The sequence below is a fragment of the Pristis pectinata genome, chromosome 29, assembly GCF_009764475.1.
Source record: "Pristis pectinata isolate sPriPec2 chromosome 29, sPriPec2.1.pri, whole genome shotgun sequence".
In the NCBI taxonomy this organism is placed as follows: Eukaryota; Metazoa; Chordata; class Chondrichthyes; order Rhinopristiformes; family Pristidae; genus Pristis; species Pristis pectinata.
In genome coordinates this window covers 22,453,632-22,466,881 of record NC_067433.1, presented here as the reverse complement: position 1 = coordinate 22,466,881, position 13,250 = coordinate 22,453,632, and the positions used below count along the sequence as shown (strand labels likewise).

The following is a 13,250-nucleotide window of genomic DNA, read 5'->3' as shown; positions in this document are numbered from 1 at the left end:
TACACAGCCTCCCAAGCTGAAGTCAAAGAACAGCTATTTTGTTTTTTTGACATTTATGGATAGATTGTTGTCGTAACACCATGGCACTAGGTTCTCCATATCCTTTCTGTACTCCGACTAATCGTTATTTGAGATTCGGCTCAATTAAGTGGCATGATCTGCAGACTTGCAGATGGAGTTATATCAGAATCGCGCCACGCAGTCGCATGAGCATCGGGCGTAGAGTAGTGGACTGAAGACGCAACCTTGTGGTGCACCGGTGTTGATGATAATCGTGGCGGAGATGTTTCTCTCTATCCTTACTGATTGCGACCTGTTGGTCAGGAAGTCAAGGATTGAGTCCCAGTTCCAGGCGTTTCGAGATGACTCTCCTTGCGATTGCAGTATTGAACGCGGAACTGTAGTCAATAAATGGTCGCCTGGCGCAGGTGTATTATTATGCAGATGCTCGAGCGATAAGTGTAGAGCCAGGGAGATGGTGTCGGCCGTGGACCTGATCCTGCATTAGGCGATTCTCAATGGGTCGAAATTGCACCGGCGGCAGGAGTTGATGTGTTTCGTGACCAACATCTAGAAGTAAAGGGTGCGATTGCATTGGCCGGGAATCGAACCCGAGCCTCCCGCGTGGCAGGCGAGAATTCTACCACTGAACCACCAATGCAAGTGATAGTTGACGCCCACGTCGTCTCCATGAACAGCACTGCAGTCATCAAACTGTTATTTTTGGATTTCTTCAGACATGTGAATCGTTGTCAGGCAAGACCTCCCACCGGCAAATCATTGCTGACTTTTCTTGAACACGCCTTGACTACTTCAGTGCAGATTATTCCCGGCGTTCGGATGTTTTCAATCACTCCTTTATCTCTAACATTAGACTGAGTGGTCTGTAATTTCCTGATCTTGCCCTGCTGCTCTTCTTCAATAAAGGCCTGACATTTTCTGAACTCCAGATATCTGGCACCTTAGCAGTGGCCAGCGAAGATTAAAAACAAACTTCCAGTCGTGGCACTAGCCAATTCTTCACCTGCCTTCCACAGTCTCCTTGGGTCCTGGGTATTGACGGCTATACCTGGTGGAACACCCAACACCTTCGCACTTCCCTGGATCAATGCATAGAGTTCCCCTTTAGTCCTTGACGGGCTCTACTCTTCCCAGTCCAGATGAAGGATCTCGACCCGAAACGACGACTGCCCATATCCCTCCATGACACGCTGTGTTCCTACAGCTCTTTGTCGGTGTCCCCCTACTCTTTTAATGAATAACATATTGCTCGAATTGGTAATTAATTTACTGTTGTCACACGTACCGAGGTAGAGTGAAAAACCTGTCTTACATCCGGTTCACACATCAGAATTCTTTGCAACCGTGTATTGAGGTAGTCCAAGGTAGAAAAATACATAGTGAAGAATAAACTGTGACAATGGCAGAGAAAGTGCAGCGCAGGTAGGCAATAAAGTGCAGGGTCATAACGAGGTAGACTGTCTGGTCAAGAGTCCATTTAATCGTATAATGAAATATAATTACAAACTGATCCATAGTTTTCTTTATTCTGCACGGATATTTAGCGTCAGCTCTTGAACAATGAGTTCCATTCTCTTATATTCTATGCCTCGGCAATTGAGCGGCAGCATCATGTCACCAGCATTTTCCTCCTCCATCCAGTTCATTATTCTTCAAGAATCTGAACGATTTCCTCCAAACGGAACATCCAACCAACAAATCCATGCTGACTTGCCTGAACAACCCTTCCCTATCGAAGTGCAGCTTATTGGTGTCCCTCAAATTTCTTCCCAAAGACATCGCTGTGACGAAACCTAGTCTGTAATTGTGGGCCAACCCTGGCATGTCACTGCCTGTCCTTCTTCAATGGAGGCAGAACATTTCCTGGAATCCAGTCATGGCACCGCACCTTTGGCCAGCGATGTTTAAACAATATATTTCTCTCGTGACCCCAGCAATCTCATCCGTTGCTTCCCAAATCAGCCTACGATTCACCTCAGCAGGTTTTGGGTATATATTCACGTTTATGATTGCTGGGACATAGAATGCATTCTATTTGTTTAAAGTTAACCCGTTCCACAATACCCTTGCTTCCTCTCCTGAAATCTGCAAGCGCAATGTTTGTCACCTCACTGAATATAAAATAAACATATTCACAACCTTTCTCTGGACGTCAGCAAAACTAACGAGCTGATTGTTGACTTCAGGAAGGGGAAAGGAGGCAGAACATGCGCCAGTCTTCGTTGGGGAATCGGCGGTGGAAAGAGTCAACAGCTTTAAATCCCTGGGTATTAACATATCGGATGAGCTGTCGTGGGCCCAGCAGGTACAGTGGATGCAATCACAAGGGAGCTGTGCCTGCGTATTTAATGACTTGCAACGTTAAGGAGGTTCGGCTGGTCACGGAGCAGTCTGAAAAATTTTGTTCAGATGTGCTTTTCGAAGTGTCGTGACTGGTTGCATCACAGTCTGGTACGGCAATTCGAATGTTTAGGAACGTAAAAATCTGCAGAGAGGAGTGGACTCCGCCCTTCACAAAGCTTGCCACCATAGGTAGTAGCTACAGGAGGTGCTGCCGCAAGAAGGCGACATCCAGCATCAACGATCCCCACTAACCGGGCCACGTCATCTTCACGCAGCTGCCCCAGGCAGGAGGTACAGAAGCCTGAATTCCCACACAACGCGGTTGAAGAACTGCAACATCTCTTCAATAGTTTGGTTATTGAACCAACCAGCAACCCAAATCACTACAGTTTAGCAACACTGTGACCACTTTGAACACGTTGCACTAAAATAGACTTGATTTGGTCTGTTGTGTTTTATTGATAAAATGTATAATTTGAGATTAATTTATGCGTTTCTTGTGAATGTTGTGTATTTGGTGCAATGTGCCTGTGATGCTGATACAAGAAAGTTTCTCATTGCCCCTGTGCATACACGTGCTCTTGTATCTGCCACCACTTGACTTCGTCCAGCGGAGTAGAAGCTGTCCTTGAGCCTGGTGGTACGTGCTCTCAGGCTTTTGTATCTTCTGGCCGATGGGGGATACGAGAAAATGTCGGGGGTGGGTGGGTGAGATAAAGGGAGACGGGGAGAGCAGTAAGAGAGAGAGATAGGGAGAGAGAAAGAGAGAGCGTGAATGTGCAGACAGACTCTTTGACACTAAAACTCCAGTTTACTTCAACTTTTTTCACCTCTTCAGTCCCAACCCACTGCTCCCCACCCCTCCCCTCACAACTCGCACTCCGGGATATCACTGATACCCATCGCCCCGTTGCTCTCGAAAGCCACTGTGCCGTGGACCAATCAGTGAAGTCTCCCCTGGACACCCACAGCCCCGACTGATCTCCCCGACCTCGCTGTGCCGCAATACCAGGTCCCACAAGTCTACCTGGGACAGCTCTCCCATGAAGGACTGCTCCGCGTCAAAGCCACCCCCATCTGGGTATGCTTCTGCTCCAGGATGACCACTCCCCATCCCTCAACTTCTGACCCTGCCGGACGGTCTTCACCAAGCTCCACCTGCCGTCTGCCCACAGGGTGACCCGTCCCGTCTCCGAATCCCAGCTGACGCAGACGTCACGGAGCCGCGAGCCAGTCTCCAGCAGCTGGAGAAGATCTTCTGGGCAACCAGCTCCAACTGTAAGTTCCGTGGTCCCAGCACCCAGAAGAGCAGCTTGTTGGCATGGTCGGGTGTGGCGTATTAGAAGTAGGCGTGGTTGCGAGTCAGTTCGGTGGCCGAGCGCAGGTACAGGCTTAATGTCCTCAACTCGAGGAAAGGGCTCGGCAGTAGCTTCACGTCGCTCGGCAATCCGGAAAATCCTGGTCGATTTTCAGTAGGATAAGAATGACGGTTTTCCCTTCACTTGAATGCTGACAGACCATGTGTTCGTGGAGTTAAATAATAATCCTGCATCCAAATGAACTGCAAACCTTGTGTTCTGGTTCAATCTGAGATCAACATGCAATGTTATGGTCTCACGCACGGTCAATGTAACGCTTGAAATTAAATAATTATAAATTTATAAGGAAGGAAACTGCAAGCGTGCGTGGATTCGACGAGGTCAATACAGGATTGATGATGATAATGGTCACATATTATCTTCACATTTCATTTTACTGCCGGCAACATCGCCATCAGCAGCAGCGCAGCGGTCAGTTATCTTAGAACTTCCGCTATTCACAAACCAAATCTCACATTCTGGGGATGTGATAGGAAACGCGAACACTCAGAGGAAAACCCACGTGGCTCCAGAAACAGGATGAGTATTCCAGCTCGACCATAGAATCAGTAGATGGCCCACTTCCCCGCACCACATAGAAACATAGACACATAGAAAAACCTACAGCACAATTCAGGCCCTTCGGCCCAGTAAGCTGTGCCGAACATGTCCCTACCCTAGCAATTTCTAGCTTAACCCAAATACCTCAATTTTTCTCATCTCCATGTACCTATCCAACAGTGCCTTAAAAGAACCTATAGTTTCCGCCTCCACCACCGTTACCATAGCCCATTCCACACACTCACCACTCTCTGAGTAAAAAACAATTACCCCTGACATCTCCTCTATACCTAATCCCCAGCACCTTAAACCTATGTTCTCTTGCGGCCACCATTTTGTCCCTGGGGAAAAGCCTCTGAATATCCACCAGATCAATGCCTCTCATCATCTTGTACACCTCTATCAGGTTCCCCCTCATCCTCCGTCGCTCTAAGGAGAAAAGGCCGAGTTAGCTCAACCTACGTTCATGAGGAATGCGGAGCATTCCAGGCAGCATCATTGTAAATCTCCTCTGCACCCTCTCTATGGCTTCCACATCCTTCCTGTAGTGAGGCGACCAGAACTGAGCACAGTACTCCAAGCGGGATCTGACTAAGGTCCCATATAGCTGCAACAATACCTCCCGGCTCCTAAATTCAATTCCACGATTGATGAACGGAAATACACCATATGACTTCTTAACCACAGAGTCAACCTGTGCAGCTGCTTTGAGCGTCCTATGGACTCGGACCCCAAGATCCCTCTGAGCCTCCACACGGCCAAGAGACCTACCATTAATACTATATTCTACCATAATATTTGACCTAGCAAAATGAACCACTTCACACTTATCTGGGTTGAACTGCATCTGCCATTTCTCAGCCCAACTTTGCATACTTTGTCCCGATGTAACCTCTGACAGCCCTCTATACTATGCACAACACATCCAACCTTTGTGTCATCCGAAAACTTACTGACCCATCCCTCCACTTCCTCATCCAGGTAGTTCATGAAAATCACAAAGACTAAAATTCCCAGAACAGATCCCTGAGCCACACCACTGGGAAGCGGGAACACTCACTCTCACCCGCTCTGAAACGGGTGAAGGATACCCTTATCAACACGTTATAACGAGGATTTTGTAGCACAATAACGTTTCACATGGATTCAGAGGCACACACAGATGGAAAAACATCATCATTTCGTGAAATATTCTCACGGACTGACAGTCTCAAATACAATAATCCATCTCACACACAGACACACACACACAGGCGCGGAAAACACATACACATCTTCTATTGCTGTGTCAATCTCTCCCTCAGTCCTTGAAGTAAATGTGTTCATATCATCCCTTCTATCTCCCTCACTTCAAAATGAAAACACACAGGAGATTGAGCGGGAGCTACCACTAAAGCTGATGCTTCCACCCAGTGTGGATGTTGTGTGTCTGAGAACTGACTCATTGTGGAAATTGTAGTTTTATCAAAGAAAGACCAGTCCACAGACGTGTTCGAGAATCACATAATTCACTGAGACATCTCACTTCCATTGACAGATCTCTCACTTCTCTAAGCAGCATCATTGCGCCCACAACAAAACCGGATAACAGCACACAATTACCTTCCTCAACCGTGTTGCTGACAAAATCTCCAGCAACCACTTGGAATGGCGGCAGGGGAGGCAGAAGGTGCGGCTGATTCTGGTGGGCATTGGTGGAATTGGAAGCAGAACAGCACGGCGAGTTGGAGAACAGACTGACCAGCACTGTGTCCACAGGAAAGGTGTGGATTGCGAGGATGTGAACACAACCCGGGACACAGTGACAACTAAAAACATAGCGTTGAGAGCTGCATCTCGGAAATTCGGCCCGTCCGGACAATAACTGGATGTTCACTGAGTCCGGGCAAGTTGATCAGTCGGTTTCGGGAGGGGGGGTCTGCATTCAGTTACAGACAGCGACAGAAGTCAGTACTAACACAGCAGGCGCCATCGACACACTGTGTGTGTGTGTGTGTGTGTGTGTGTGTGTGTGTGTGTGTGTGTGTGTGTGTGTGTGGAAGTGTGTCATGCGTCAAATAAACAGACTGTGTGTTCCTTTCACCCCGATCTGTCACTGACAGTGGAAACTCCATTTTGATTGATCCCGTCCTTTGGGTTAACTCATCGTCAATAACATCGTCACTGAGTCCAGTGCAATCCGAGTCGGTTTACCTTTTACAGGACTGAACGTTTCACATAAAGTGAAAGGGAGCAAAATCATGAGTTGTTGAAGGGAGGGTTATCAAAAGTAAATTTGCAGCCAGCATTAATTCCGCTGAGCAAAGGATAACGCAGCCAGTCTGCGAAGGGATGAGTCCCGAGTCACTGTGTGAGCTGCACAGACGTTGTCCAGTTCAATAAAGAGAGTCAGTGGCAGGAGGCTCGCAGGCACGGCTGCTGTGGGGAACGGCAGCTCTTTGCGGGCAGTGGCAGGATCAGAGAGCGGAGATCCTGCGCTGTTGCTGATACAATCCCGGCGGTTCTGCATCGTGCATTCCACTGTTCGGGTGGCGATGCGTGTTATTTTATTGATGATAAATACTCAGAGATCCAGTTGACATTCTAGCGCATGTTGACCAGTCAAGAAGGTACAGCTCGAAATGCACCGACTGGTTCCATGTATATTCGGGCGAGCGTGAGTGTGTCCAGAGAAAGGCTGCTGGTGACGTAGGAAACTCAAACCCTGGGAGAAGCGGCGGCCGGAAATTCAGCAAAAGGTGAACGTTGTATCCGCAGCAGCTGCGGGAAGTGAAATGTAAAACTACAGCCTGCGGTGACTCTGATTTGAACGGAGGTTATTGCGGCCACAAGGCAGAGTACTAACTACTATTTTATCACGGGCTCACACTTCAGCTGTGTCCTTCCTGTACTGTAGAATTCTCTGATACCGGTGTAACTCATCCACTGACACTCCGGTGAACAACAGCAAAACAGCGGTTGGCGCCTCCCGGCTGCCGGTGCTCTTCCCTCCCCCCTTGTATTGCGCTTCATTGTGTGTTTCCAGCTGTCAGCACAGCCTGTTTCTCCCAAATCCATCCATCAGTCTCCCCCACTTGTCTCCATTTCCCCATTGTCCCTCAATCGACCGAACTGCTGCTATCACCACGTACACCATTCCTTGCGTTCCACAGACGCTGCTTGACCCGCTGAATTCCTCTCGCAGATTGTTTGATTCCTGCTCCATGTTCCATCGTCTGCAGTACCTTGTGTCTCCCGTCTTCCACAGTGAGCTACGTTCAGGTGTGAATCTGTTGACTGTGTGGATGTCTCTTTCCAATGCATAGCAGTGAAAGCCGGAAAGGAAGGCACCGTTCATTTTACTCAAGGCCAAGAAAGAGGTGATACCTTCTTTGGGTTCTGAAAGTTTTGGTTTTGTCGCTCCTTTATTTCAAACTGTAACTCCTCAGATGTATCAGGGGACTCCCACGATACAAGTGTGGTTCAAACACGAACCACTGGAGGTACTCAGTGGGTCAGGTAGAACCAATGGCAGAGGGGTGGTCGATATTCGGATAGAAACATTGAATTAGGACTGAAATTGCGTTCGTGTGGATTAGCCGGGACAAAACGGTGAGTCGGCTGCAGTAAAGCAGAAGATGGGAGGTGATAGCTGGAATCAGGTGTGGAGGTGGATAACGAGCCAGGTAGGGGGACTGGTGACTGAAGGGAGAGTCAGAGGCTTGAATCTGATACGTTAACGCAAAAAATCTCTGCAAATTCCGGAACCTGTTATTTAAGAGGTGTGATAAGTGGAACCAGAAAAGAGAGCGATAATGGGCAGAAGTAATCCAGTGGAGAAGGGGAAATAAACTGAATAACGCACGGATTCACGGAAGGAGATTGAGAGGGTATGTGTGTATCAGAAGGAGAGAAAAAAATGAACGCAGCTGGTGAGGTTCAGCAGAAATTGGCGAATACTGTTTCCGGACATTGGTCTGTGGCCTAAACAGGCGGAATATGTGGCGCTGTTCTTCTGAAGTATATTTGACCTGGATGTGTCGGTGTAGAAGGCCGAGGGCAGACAGGCCCCTGCGAAATTCAGAAAAGACTGAGGAGGGGAAGCTATGAGTGGCCGTGCGGTGCCGCTGCACCAGGCGGAAATGGTGGAGGTGTCATGCTGGATGCAAAGGCTGGTCGCGTGAAAGCTGAGGAACAAGGGAAGTCTATTCCTGTTCTTTCTGCGGGGAGGTGGGCTGCGAGCAAAAGTGCGGGAAATGGAGAAGATGCAGGTCTGGACTGTCAATAGCAGGAGAGGAAAAGCCACTTTTACTGATAAATAAGGACTTTTCAGAAGATGTGGAACGGAGAAGTCTCATCTCGCGAGCAGATGCGGCGGAGACGGAGAAATCGTGATAGGGATGGCACCCTTACGAGGAACAGGTGGGTGGAGGTGTCGTCCAGGACGCTGTGGGAATCAGTGGGATCGCAGTAAATATCGGTACGGAGTTGGTCTCCTGAGATGGAGACAGAGATCCAGGAAGGGGGAGGGTTGTTTGAAATGTTCGAAGTGAATTTGAGGGCAGGGTGGAAGTTAGTAGCCAAGTTGATAAAATTAACGAGATCTGCACAGGTGTAGGAGGCAGCACCAATGCAGTTGTGGATGTAGCGCGGAGAGGCTTGGGGAATGGTGCTGGAGTAGGATTGGAACATGGACTGTTCAATGGAGCCAAAGAATATGCAGGCGTAGATCGGGCCCATGCGAGTGCCTTGACTAAACCTGTGATTTGTATAAAGTGAGAGGAATTAAGGAGACGTTTTTCAGGTAAGAACATGTTCTGACTGGTGTTTCAGAGTGTTAGTGGGTGGTAAATGATTGGATATCGTGATGTTCCTCAGGGAGCACTACTGGGACCTCTGCTGTCTCTGTCTCTGTCTCTGTCTCTGTCTCTCTCTCTCTCTCTCTCTCTCTCTCTCTCTCTCACACACACACACACACACACACACACACACACACACACACACACACACACACACACACACACACACACACACACAAATAAAAATATAATGTTTTACATTTCTATAAATGTATATGCATACCAAGGATACAGCGTGATTTCGACCAGTTGCTGGTGCGGCCGGAGAAATGGCAGATGAAGTTTAGTCCAGTCAAATGTGAGATGTTGCACTTTATTAAATTAAATGTAAAGGGGAGTAACACAGTTAACAGCAGGGTCCATAACAGCGTTGACGTACAGAGGGATTTCGGGATCCAAGTCCCTAGCTCCCTGAAAGTGGCCGCAGGAGCCTTTACGGCGGTGAGGAAGGCTTATGGCCTTTGAAGAGTCCTTACAGCGGCTCTGAGAGGGGCATATGTAAATGGAGTAAGTGGAGAAATTTGACCCATGTACAGGCAGGAGGGATTAGTTCGGCACAACAGCATGGGAGAGGGGCCCGTTCTTGTGCTGTATTGTTCAATGTTCTATGTTGTACGTATGTTGCAGAAGAAGCGGAGGAATTTACGTCCTTGCTGATAGGTGGTGCAGTTGTATCGGGACTGGACGGCCCTAGTGAAGATGAAGCGGTGGGGCCTGGGAATTAGATGTTGTTAATCTGATGGAGAGCATGTGAGGTGACGTGGACAAGTGGGACAACATGTAGTCCTGGTGTGAGGAGGTTAGTTCAGCGGAACGGGCAGGGAAAATCGACCTACCAGGACAGTGCTGTTTGTGGAACTTGAATCCACAATGGGCCGCGCCAGCGTCTTTACTTCCTTAGAAGGTTAAGCAGATTAAGCTATCTCCGAACACCGTAACAAACTTCAACGGGCGTACTGTTGAAAGTGTCCTGACTGATTGCATCGTAGTCTGACATGGTACTTCGAATGCAGAGGAACGAAGAGTGCAGTGGACTAGGCAAATATATGTTTTTCTAGTGAATGCTGATGAGAATTGCATGTAATGCTGCTGCATTAGAGTCTTTCATTCCACGTTCGTGTATATTGACTTGTGCACTTGACACTAAACTCTACTTTGAAAGATGTATTTTATTTTCTCTGCTTTACAATGAAATGTTCTTTTCTTCCAGATTGAGCAGAAGTTGTGAGATGTCGACTTATTGCCAGGACAACTGTATAGAAATTAGATCAGAAATCCACGAGATGAAGAACGTTTGCATCAATAAAGTGATCCAAGCTTGTATGTATTCAAGTTACAATATACACAAACAATTGCAGGGAGATGGGGCTGGAGATGGAACAGAGACAGTTGCAGTCCCACCACAAAGTACTCCCCAGCCGTTCCGAATGGCCTGGTAGCCTGTTCTATTCAAACATACAATTGGAATACATATCATGAAACGACAAAAGAGAAAGACAGTTAAGCAAATCTGGAATGAAAACTGCAACAGAACAGTGTTCACTGCAGCGCAAGCGGTACCCAAGTCCACTGGTACCACCTGTGAATGGTACTGGATCAGGGTACCGTTGTCAATCACCCACTTCCCTCATGAACTGATCCACGCAGTCCACGTTACTCTTCCTGACCATGTTCAACGATCCAGTCCAAACACACACACCCCCGTCAGATGATATTGTAGGGTTCAGTGCAAACATACAATGCAACCCAACAATGGCTGATGTCCATCTAATCACATTGCACTGAGAAAAAGATTGACGTGTCCATTCACTGGTCCGTTGCAGCTCACCAATAAGCGCGTGGATGTAACGATCAGAACAAGGACAGGAGGCGCGTGAACAGACTCATTGCGAGAGTAAGTACTGGATGAATCGCATCGCCGTATATCGGGAATTCAGTTAAGATAATTCACAGCACAACAAAGCGATTTACTGACTTGGTGCTGACGCCAAGTACAGCCAGGATAGTACAGTATATTTTCTCAAAACCATAAAAGAGCTCATTAATCTCGAAATCGAAGTTCATCTTCTTGCTTTTGTGGAAGTAATTGCCGGCAACGTCGGAGGTAATTTGTGTCTCTGACACTGAAACGGCAGCTGAAAATGATTTCGATTTTAATAGAAAAGGAATACTCTCCATTAGCCTGATGTTCACGGTCACTGAAAATAAAACACAACTTTCAATTCGACTTTTTGAGCCTCAGATACTTACAGCACAGACTAAAGTGACATCAGTGAACCGTCCTGACTTTAATAAAATGTAGGTCACCACGTGGTCAAAATAAAATGGTCACCCAAATGTCTGCCTTCACTGCCTGTCATCTGGATCAAACTGTTCAACTCAGTCCGCCATTTGGAAGAATCTCGCTTCCAAGTCCACTGAATCTATCACGAGTTTCACACAATTTTCTGCTCAATACACTTCTTTCTCCGTCCCTCGTTCCACTGAAATTTCACCCACGTCAGAGAGAACAGAGGACCTCCAAATAGCTCAAGTAACGCACGATGCATCAGCTCTTTAATTTCCCTCTCAATCAAACATATGACTCTCAGATATTCACTGAAAAAGACTTTCTCCCTCAACAAAATGACACCGACCTTGCTCTCAGCATGCAAATCCTGACCCATGGACAATGTGGAATTCGCCAGGACCACAACCCTGCAGGCCTCGTCATGAACCAAAGAACTGAATTCCGGATGCGGGATGTGAGGGTGAACCAGTGAGAAAGATGGACCATCCATGGTCAACATGGGTCGTGAAGGAGAATGTTAAATCAAACACGAGATCATAAAAGGTGGGAAAGCTGGTAATAGATCTGAACACTGGGACTTTATATTTTATGAAACAGTAGCCCTTTAAGAAAAACTAATCAGGAGAAAGAACAGATAATAGATGCACTTCGGTAGTTTAGCTATTATCAAAATGGTGAGAAATTCAAGTGAGGATACAGAGGGAACAGGGAGTACTTCCGGATGAAACCACAGAAGATTCGCAGGCGGGTGGATCAAATATTTAGGAAAGCAACCGGCAGATTGTCATTTCTTGCAAGGGGATTCGAGGTTACAAATAGAGAAAACATTTGTTCCATATGTACCGGTTTGTGAGGCTGCCCATCGAGTAATGTCTGCAGTTTTCCTCCGTTTACTCAGTGAAGGACAGTGTAGCGTTCGAGGCGGCTCGGAAACCATGGACGAACCTTATTACCGGGATGAGTGTGCTATAACGAACAGCTGATGAAGTTCAAACTGTGCTCTTTACATGATACAATTAGTGGTGGTCTTTTTGAACCGTGTGAGTTTCTAATGAGGCACCACTGAGGAGATGTTGAGATGTTCTACAATTCGTAGAGGAACGGTCGAGGAAAATGTGTCACAATATAAGGGATTCTCCAGACGTGGGGTTTTGAAGGTTCAGTGATTGGACGATTTAAAGAGGACGTGGATGCATGTATGGATGAACAAGGAATTCAAGGCTTTGTGGAATGGCCAAGAACAGAGGATGAGGCCGGGGGCAAAACAGCGATGATCATTTAGAGTGGCAGAACTTCAGCTGTCTCCCGCTGACGTGGTCACCCAGACCGGAAGGAGCTTCTCGGAATTCTCATATCCAGCAATGTGTTAAACGCGGGGACTGAGCTCCCAGTCAGGTGTATAATTTGGCACGGCGACTTAAAATGTCATCAAATCTTTGTTCCCGCGCTTCATTTCAACAAAACTTTCACAAAAGTCAACAACAACCTATCCAAACAGCACCAACGTCACTCTATCCAACCAATGGACAGATATAGAAGATGCCACGGACTCTCTTCACCAATGCCCCCTGACTCATCAAAGCCCGCACTCTGTCCGCTGCACTCCGATCCGCTATGAGAAAACCACACGATGTTTTTTCCCCACATCTTTATCTGCTCAAACAACTCTGTTCCTATTCACTGAAAAAGTCAAAACTACAAATGTAAAAATCAGCAGATGTCAGGAGTGCGACTGTAGCCCACGCCCCTAGTTGGAGACCAGAAGACCTTTTTTGGCACGGGAGGAATTTGATTCCTTGAGCCTTGCGCCTTGTACCGAGGGTGTCATATATTGCACCC

The 13,250-nt window shown here is 47.3% G+C and overlaps 1 non-coding gene across 1 annotated transcript; it reads right to left on the bottom strand.

Moving 5' to 3' along the window:
* Positions 1–590: 590 nt before the first annotated feature.
* trnag-gcc (transfer RNA glycine (anticodon GCC)) lies at positions 591–661 on the bottom strand. Its single transcript has one exon. It is a non-coding gene; the product is annotated as a tRNA-Gly (tRNA).
* Positions 662–13,250: the final 12,589 nt, after the last annotated feature.